Consider the following 9,825-nt stretch of genomic DNA (forward strand, 5'->3'; position numbering starts at 1 on the left):
GATATTAAATCACACCTATCAGATTGACTAATATGACAAAAAAGGAAAATGTTGGGTGTTGGAGGAAATATGGGAAAACTGGGACACAAAAATACTGTTGCTAAAAATGAACTAATTCTATATCTCAAAGACATCCCTAAAAAGGGAAAAATTCCAATTTATACAAAACTATTTATAGCAGCTCTTTTTGTGGTGGCTAAAAACTGAAAATTGAAGGAATGCCCATCAATTGGAAAATAGCTAAACAAGTTGTATGTTTATGATTGTAACAGAATATTATTGTTATAAGAAATGGCAAGCAGGATGATTTTTGAAAGATTTATATGAACTGATGAACAGAACCAGGAAAACATTGTATGCAGTAACAACAGTATTTTTAATGAAGAATTGTGAATGACCTAGCTATTTTTAGCAATACAATGATACAAAACAATCATAAAGGACTAATGATAAATCATACTCTCTGCCTCCAGAGAAAGAACTGATGTTGATTGCATACAGACTGATGCATGTTATTTTTCATTTTTTCATTTTTGTGTGTGTGTATTCTTGTACAAAATGACTAATATGGAAACATTTTACATAATTGAACATGTATAACTTGATTGTCTACCAACAATGGGAGGGGAAAGGGAGAGAGGAAGAGATAGAATTTGGAAATTAAAACTTCAAATAAAAATGTTAAAAAATAGAAAAAAACTAACCAACTTTTAGTGGCTTCCAGTGTCTACTTCAGTAGAAAGTAAAAAAGTAGTAAAGTCCAAAATCCTTAGCCCAGCATTAAAGGTTCTCCATAATTTGACTCTAATTTATCTTTCTAGCCTTACTTCTTATATCTAGGCTCTAGCTAAACTGAATCAGTGACTTAAAATTTCCATTTATGTTTTTGTTCATGCTCCTACTCCTCTTGGAATGTTTCCAAATTTGTTGAAATCTTACCCATCCTTCAAATCCCAGCTAAACTACCACTTCTTTTATGAAGCCTCCTCTGCCCTCATAACTGCAAATTAGCTTTCCTTCCTGAAACTCTCAGGACTTTGTACTCTTATGCATTTAATACTAAATCAATATTGTATCTACTATGTACCAGATACTATATTAAGTGCTGGAGATATAAAGAAAGGTAAAAATCTTTTTGAGGATATCACCATCTAATGGGGGAGACAACATTCAAATAACTATGTACAAATAAGCTATATAGAGGCTAAACTGGAAATTTTATCTATTTTATATGTATCTTATATGTGCTAATAGACTAAAGATATGAAACACACAGCCTACTATATTGAGTACCACCAAACCAGATTAAATGGAATTGGGAAATATTGACAAAATGAGTAAAAATACAATAAACATAGATAATATTGCATTTAAAACTAAGTTATCATGTGGCCCACAGGGATCCTTGTATATAATGTAGTGGCCTCCATTTCTATTGAGTTTGATACCAGTGGATTAAAATCTAAACTCATGGAAGGCTAGGATTTTTGAAAAAATTATCTTTGTGAACCTTCTAGAATTTTGCATATAGGAAATTTAAAAATGATAATTGTTACTCAGAGGGCTGTTGGTTTGGCTGTCTCTGAAAGTGTGGAGTGTCAAGATGAAGGAAGGTGAAGGAAAAAAGAAACTTAGTTTTAAATCCATCTAAGCTGTGTGATACAGCTTATCATCAGATTTTTGACTAAAACCATTCCTGGTTCTAGACTCTCTTGTATCCATTAAAATGACAAATTTAAATAAACCCATAATTCCATTTATTTAGATTGAACTAAGGGTTATTAAAGTATGAGAGAATATTAGATTCTGAAAGGCAGGAACTATTTCAATCAATCAATATTTTAAATGCTTGCTATGTGTCAGGTACTGTGCTAAGTCCTGGAGATAGCAAAAAATAAAGTTCCTGCCTTCAAGAAGCTTATACTCAAATGAGGGAAGACAAAGGGAACTGAAAAGCAGAGTGTACCAGTAAAGGGGAGGAGAAGTCTGGAGAGTCAGAATTGAGCATGTTAGGAGAGGAGCAAAGGAGTGAACAGAAGGCTGACCTGGGCTGACTCAAAATGGAACTTTAAAAAAATAACTCATCAGATTGTAGGACCACTGAGAATGAAGCATCTTAGAGGTTGAGAAGGCAAAGTTAATCAGAATTCTTTTTCTTTGTGCCTAGAATAGTACTGAATACTTGCTAAGTGTTAAATAAATGCTTGTTGATTGCTTGCTGTGCCTAATGCAAAGCATTGGACAAAGTGATGGGGCTACAAAGAAAAAATAAAACTATTTGGAAACCACAAGTATCTTTAGAAACTCAAGGGAGCATCTCAGCGACTATAAGAGAAGAGGAGAGAAACTTTTGCCCCAGCTTCTCAAGATCAGCAGGTTGGAATTTGTCAGAACCAAATATTTCCCTACTGGAACATCTCTGTGGTGTAAATTATTAGCATAATAAGGTCAAAGTGATAATAAGCCTGGGGATATTTTTGGGAGGAGGCCTATTACTAAGCAGAGTTATGCTTATAAGAGTTCAGAAAGTAAATAAAGGCTTGAGATGTGTAAAACCTATTCTTTTCAAAGCAGACACACATTCACTCATGTCCCCACTAGGTGGTGGTTCAAAGACATTTAAAGGCCACAGGGTAATATCTAAAGGGGTGTGTGAACTAGGTTTAAGTGACCCAGACATGCACAACGTTTTCAGTCTCACTCTCTCTTCCAGTCATGGAAGTTCAGTGGCAAGACAAAAATTAAGACATCATGTGCAGAAAAAGGAAAGAAGGGGGAAGGACTATATGTATATGTATTTTGGGAAGATGACAATCAACTTGTGTGAATCTCTTCCCTAAATAGTATTATCCCTTCTCTCCAACCCAGGAGCACAGGTTTTTCCAGCTAGCAAATGCTGGGGTGTGTCATTCTCTGTTAAAGATAATACCTAACACCCTAGTCTTTGAGTCTAAAGATTTCTGTTTTCAGGAAAGGGACCACTCCAAAGGATAATATTTTTTTATAGATGGTACCAGTACAAAGATGAACTCAGCTCTCAGCTGACCAAGATTTTCAAATGAGCCTTGGTTGTTCCATTCATCCCACCTGAGGGCAAACAAACTTACTCTCTAAAGGTCTGGCACAGATAATTAGACTTGGGCTGAGCCTAAAGATCACTGTGCTAGTCTGGCTGCACATTTTCTTTCATGGTGGCAGAAAAAGAATTGTTAACTAGGTACCCATTGATGACAGATGTCCAAGAGAACATAAGAATCTTTGAGAGCAGAGATTATTACAATTTTGTTGCACAGTATTTGGCCTGCAGTTAACACTTAAAAATGCTTGAAGTGAATGTAAGTGAATTGGAGAACAGTTAAACCAAATGTGGTAGATAAATGAATAGAATATCATTAGGAAATGATAGATTGAGTATAGCAAGACTTATATAAATTGATAAAGAGTGAGCTGGGCAGAATCAAGGGAATAACATGCATAAGGATTATAAAAGGCATTTATACCAAGATCAGTCTTGGTTGGGAGAATTGAAGACAATATCTCTCTATCCTTATTAAAGAGGGAGTGGACTTTGGATGTGGAATATGACATATATTGACTTTCTCCTTTTTTGTATCTTCAGCAGTTAGCATGGTATTTGGCATTCTGGTAAAAGTTTATTGATTATTTTGTTTAAATGCTTTTCCTTAAGATAAGGGGCAAAGATTTTATTACTTTACTAATAGTGGGCTAAATCCACAAAGGCTTTTTAGCAAAGAAAAGGGTTTTTAGCAATTAACATGGGGGAAGACAAATTCCTAGACTTCTTAAATGGTTTTCTTTGCTACATTGTGGGGGGATGACTATGGTATAAAAACAAATGATAAAATAAAACTTTTTTCTTTTAAAAGCAGATTGCACAATTAAAGTAAAAGAATTTAAAACTTTCTATTCCATAGTTCCCCAAATCCAACTTCTTATATCTCTAAAACCTTCATCAAAAAGACCTGCTCAGATACTTTTTTTTTCAGAAGCTTGTTCCCACAGGGGAAACATTAATCCTTAGAACAGAAACAGTGGTTCTGGTCCTTGGAAAGAACATTGGTTATTATTTATGTTTCTAGGTATGCTTAAATTTCCACACCTTCCCTTACTTTTAGGATGTGTGAGTCTAAAGAAGAGGAAAAGCTGGATTTGCTTTGAATTTTACAAACAAGCAGAGAAACGCATGAAGAACATGCATTGTCTAGCACTCTGGGAAGGGGAAGAGCCAGGGTGGAAGAAACCCTAGTAGTTTGAGAGATAGATGAATTTAAGACCAAAAATAGCCCTAGTTCATCCAGTAAATGGTAAATTTGTAGAACTTGTTATCCCATGACATGTTGATAGGCTGAAAGATAACTAGTAACAGAAATAGTTTTGAAAATGAATGGCAAGTTTGTAATGGGTCAATTGGCAAAGTTAAATGTCATGAATGATCCAGAATAGTGGAAAGAGGCAATCTTTGAAACTAGGAAGACTGGCACATACTGACTATCATCATCACTTAACCTCTCAATGCTCTAGGCAATTAGTACTCTAACTATAAGCTGCCCAAGAAGGTGCTGAACTACATTGATGGATGGAATTTTTTTTTACTTGTGTCTCCTTGTCTTTGACAACTACTATCATACTGGCACAGAGCCGAATCATTTCTTGCCTAGACAATTGTAATAGCCTTCTTCCTCAAGTCCGTCCCCAACAATTCATCTTCTCCACAGCTGACAAGTAATTTTTTCCTTAAACACAAGTCATTTCCTTACCCAGTAAATTCCAGTGGTTCCCTATTACCTCCAAGATAAAACTCTCTGTTTGGCTTTTAAAGCTTTTTATAACTTGCTACCTTTCTTCTCTAATCTTCTTACACTTTGCTCCTTTTTACATACTTACTCCACAAAACAATGACACTGGCTTCCTCTGCTGTTCCTTACACAAGGTATTCTATCTCCTGATTTTACATTTTCACTGACAGTTGTGGAATCCTCTTTCCTCAGCTCCACCTCCTGGCTTCCTTCATATCTCAGCTGAAGTCCCACCTTCAGCAATAAGACACTTTCCTCAGTTCTTCTTGATACTAGCATCTTCTCACTGAGATTACCTCTGATTTACACTGTCTATATCTTGCACATACAGAATTTTTTCTATGCTTTCTACCCACTATTGAAATATGAGTTCTTGAGGCCTTTTTTGGGGGGAGGGGAAGGGAGGTTTTCTTTGTATTCTTAAGGCTTAGTACAGTGCTTAATACACAATAAGTGTTTAGTAAAGCCTTGTTGAATTTCAGGGTCCTTTTTACTAAAGAAATAACAGATTTGGTCCCTATGTCTATACCCCATTCTTCCAATTAGAGTTTAATGATAAGGACAAACCACACACAAAATCCTAGTTTTTCAGACACGTAGGAGCCCTTATAAATCAAAAATTTATATTATTTATATTATTATAAATTTATATTATTAGTCTAGTATTCTAAACTAATCCTCTCATTTTCCAGTTGAAGAAACTAAAGCCCATAGAAATTATTTGCCCAAAGTTACACATAGTGTCAGGCTTCTCAAGTACTGGAGGTGAGGGTGAAAGAAGGGAGAGAATTTGGAATTCAAATTAAAAATTAATTTTAAAAATTAAATAGGGGGCAGCTAGGTGGCGCAGTAGATAGAGCATCAGCCCTGAAGTCAGGAGGACCTGAGTTCAAATTTGATCTCAGATGCTTAACACTTCCTGGCTATGTGACTTGGGCAAGTCACTTAATCCCAATTACATCAGTAAAAAACAAACAAACAAACAAACAAAAAAAACCCTAAAAATACATAATGAGAGGCAGAGCTGGGCTGACAACCTAAGTCTTTTGACTCCTTGTGCTTTCTCCTGTGCTATCCTGCTCTCCTCAGAGAGTTCTACTTTCAGGTCAAGCAGAATTCTAGACAGTATGATGGCTCATATGGATGAACCAAAATAGCATTTCTGATGTTTTAATTTCTGGGCTGAAGAACTTATTTTGCTGCTCACTTGATAAATTTTCTGTCTCAATTTACGCCCCCCCCCATCTTTTTTTTTTTTTTAAAGGAGAATACTCCATATAGAAATGATGTGTGGACAAATAAAAGAATTAATGTGAGAGACTGGAATTGGGGTACTTATCAGAGTTGCCAGCTTCTTAAGTTGTTATTCCTGATCCCATAAAAAGTCTGGTAACTGAATGTGGGGATTGAAAAATTATGATTTATTATCCATAAATGTTTGATTCGTATATCTATTTTAAATATTTACATACCTAGGGGCCACATAAAAATTTCTTTGGCAAAAAGGAATCGTGAGTGAGAAAATGCATAAGAAACCTGTTCTAGGTGGTCTCTGAGGTGACTACCAAGAAGTTATAAAAGTACAACACATCCTGTTATTTTTTCAAGTCAAGGCTATCTATGCCTTTTGGTCAAAACTATCCCCACGACCTTGGTTTAATCTACAATATCTATATAACAAAAACATATCCAATTCCAGGAACCCAAACAGAATATTGAGGCAATTCTCTACCTCTTCCAAGCTAGGACAGCAGACTCACACACATACAATCTAGGTTGTGTGTGTGTGTGTGTGTGTGTGTGCGCGCGCGCGAGCGTGCGCACGCGTTCGAGTGGAGTGGGGTATGCTCTTCTAAGCATCTCCGTAAATATGTTCATAGCTGTCTCCTGTTTCCTACCTTTTGAATTTTACTACTGACAATTTAATGCAAGAATTTATAATTTCCAAAAAGGAATTGGTGAATTTCAACAGAATGGAACTCTTCCACTCTCCCCACCTTCCCCGCCTCTCCACCCCTGTCATTGTGGACACTTGAATTGACTGGGTTAAGTGAAGTCCAGAGGGCAGATTATTCGGATGGGTAGAATTCTTTTCACTCCCATTTCTCTCTTGCGTTTTGCTCCATGAAGTTTGGTTAACTTCACAAGATATCAATGAGGCAAACCGTCAGGCAAGTGGTCACACGCTATTCACAACTAAGGAAACTGAGGCATAGAATAGGGCAGGGGCTGAGCCAGGTAATTAGGGCTGAAGTGGTATTGGAACACAGCTTTGACTTCCTTTCCATTGACTTTCTCCCTTCGGAGCACCCATACTCCCTTCCCTGCGCCTGACTGCACTCTGATGCCTGCGCTTTCCCAGGGACAGATTCCCTTCGGGAAGGCTTGAGTTCCCCCTTCGTCCCTCACCTCCTCTCTTCGCACCCGGTCGGGATTTAGATGTCCCAGTCCCCAACGTTCCCTGGAAGCTACAAGGGTGCCAGAGTCTAGTTGGGTATCCTTCAGACTGAGATCCACCTTACCTGTGCGGCAGCGGCGGCAGCTCGGGAGAGGATGCGCCTGGGCGGGTGTCAGACGGCAGGCGGCAGGCTGGGCTAGCTCGGCACCCTACCTGCAACCTTAGCCGGCTCCACCGCTGTCCTGGGGAAGACCGAGGAAGGCAAAAAGGAGGCGGAGGCGGGGAGCGCGGGGGCGGGGGAGCCCGAGGAGGGCGTGGGCGCGTGTGCGCCCGGCAAGCGGCCACGCGAGGAAATCCTGGGAGAGAGGGAGCTAGGGAGCTGTGTAGCTAGCGCTCGCGATCTCCACGCACCTCACCGCGGGTCAGCTGCGTGTTGTCTTGTGGCCGGGACTGGGAATTCCTGATCTGGCCGTGGGATCCCAGAAGATTGCCTAAGGGAGCTCTGGACCCGGCTGGCGGGCCATTCTTCCTCCCCGGCTCAGCCCATTCCGCCCTGGCCCTGCCCGGGATCGGCCCGCCTGCAAACTGAGGTTTTGGCTCTGCTCCCCTAACCCGAGAACTATCCACCCTGTGGCCTTTGCAACCCAGGATCGGACCTCCGGGGCTCGGCACTTGGGGTGTAGGCCAGTCAGGTCGGGTTAGAATGGCCAGAGGCTGTTTTGCATATAACTTGATCGCAAAATTTGAGTTCCTAACTTTCTGATGGTCCTATCTCAGCCAAAGGAGATGTGGGGTGGGAGCCTGGGCTCCATAGCTCACACCAGGGTTCCAGCTTGGGGTGGGGAGCGAGGAGTGGCCCGGGACTGGCCATTTTATATAACTTTGTTTTGGCCCGTTCTCTAGAACTTGCGAAGTACTGTGTCCTTTACATTATTTCTGGGCTCTCTGGACTTGGCTGTTGTCCTCACCTACTTTCCCATTTCTACCATGCCCAGAAGACCTGTCCCTTTGCAGGGTGCGTCAATTCCGTGAAGGAGCACTTCGGGCTACCGTGCTTGTTTCCCGGGCAAGGTTTGGGGGGGTTGTTTTAGCAGCTTGGGTCTATAGGAAGAGTGGGTGCTTGAAGGTGGGATTAAAAAGTGAGACAAAAAGCAATACAAACCCATTTCTGGTTGGCTTCATCAAGGAGAATTTATCTTTCATCTGGAAAGAGTGGAACAAGCATCGTTAAGAACTGAAAGGCGGCTGTCTTTACCAGAAAGAACACAGGCTACATGGGACTTGGGTTTTTCAATTCATTAATCGTTTTTTGGGCAACTATTACACACAAGGCATTTTATGGGGCACCGAAGGCAAGGCAAACCACTTCCTGTCCTCAAACACGTTTACATTTTACTGAGGGGATACAATATATACATAAATAAATAGAATACAAGGAAAATTGAAGCCTAGAGAAAGAATTAACAATTGGGGTAATTACTACTGGGCATGAATCCCAAAAGAGAAATAACTATAGTAGCTCTCTTCTAAAGGCAAAAGAATTAGAAACTGGGGGGATATGCATCATTTGGGAAATGGATAAATAAATTGTATGTGATTATGATGGAATATTCTTGTTCTATGGGAAATGAAGAGCAGGATGCTCTCAGAAAAACCTGGAAAGTCCTCCATGAAGTCAAGCAAAGTGAAGCAATTAACAACAACAACAAAGTTAAAGCAATGTTGTAGAATGAGCAGCTGTGAATGGCTTTGCTATTCTCAACAATAGTTATTCTGACTGTTCTGAAGGACTTATGTTGAAAAATGTTATCCATACCCACAGAAAACTAATTGTGCCTGAATACAGTTATACAGTTTGAAGCATGCTTTTTTTTTTTTTTTTTTCTGGAGGTATTTTTTTCTTGGGGGGGGGGAGATCTATGTTTTCTTTCACAATATGATTTTCATGGAAAGGTTTTGTCTAACTTCACATATATCTTCTTAAAGGGGGGGTGCCTGTGGGGAGGAAGGGAGAGAATCTGAAACTTAAATTTTAAAAACAAATGTAAAAAAATTAGCCTTGTAAAATAATTCCCTGACATTGGAAGTAGTCAAAGATTTGGGGTGGTGGTAGGTTCTATGGAAAGTATTCCCCTACTAATTGAGAGATTGGACTAACTGATCTCTAAGTCCAGTTGTAATATTCTCTGCCACTTTGATGTCATTCTTGACTCCTTACTTTCAATTCATTTGATGTAATTAGCAAAGACCATAGGTGGCACCTGAAGGACTCTAATAAGCAGAGGTGAAGTGGGAGGACATTCCAACCATGGGGGAAAGCTCAGTAAAGACAAAGAAATAGGAATTTGGATGTCATATACGAAAATAGTGAATCAGTTTGATGAGAATGGAGTGTGTGAAGAGGAATAAAATATTGGCAAGGCAGGAATAGAACTGTGACAGTTTTAAAAATGCCAATCTGAGGATTCTGTTTTTTATCCTAGGGAAAATAGGTTGCCACTGAAGATTTTTTAAACTAGGAGAGTAACGTGGATGGATTTTCTTCTAGGAATAATAATTTGGCAACCTTTACCACCAATTTCTAAAAGAAATTAACCAATCCTATTAATT

General features: G+C 39.2%; 1 protein-coding gene across 1 annotated transcript in view; it reads right to left on the minus strand.

Moving 5' to 3' along the window:
• SCNN1B (sodium channel epithelial 1 subunit beta) overlaps positions 1-7,869 on the minus strand; it is an 88,782-nt gene extending 80,913 nt beyond the window's left edge. Inside the window, exon 1 of the mRNA XM_003761746.2 lies at positions 7,340-7,869. The gene's annotated coding sequence lies outside the window, so the exon portion shown is untranslated. The remainder of the gene's footprint in view (positions 1-7,339) is intronic.
• Between the last annotated feature and the right edge of the window lie 1,956 nt (positions 7,870-9,825).

The sequence above is a fragment of the Sarcophilus harrisii genome, chromosome 1, assembly GCF_902635505.1.
Source record: "Sarcophilus harrisii chromosome 1, mSarHar1.11, whole genome shotgun sequence".
In the NCBI taxonomy this organism is placed as follows: Eukaryota; Metazoa; Chordata; class Mammalia; order Dasyuromorphia; family Dasyuridae; genus Sarcophilus; species Sarcophilus harrisii.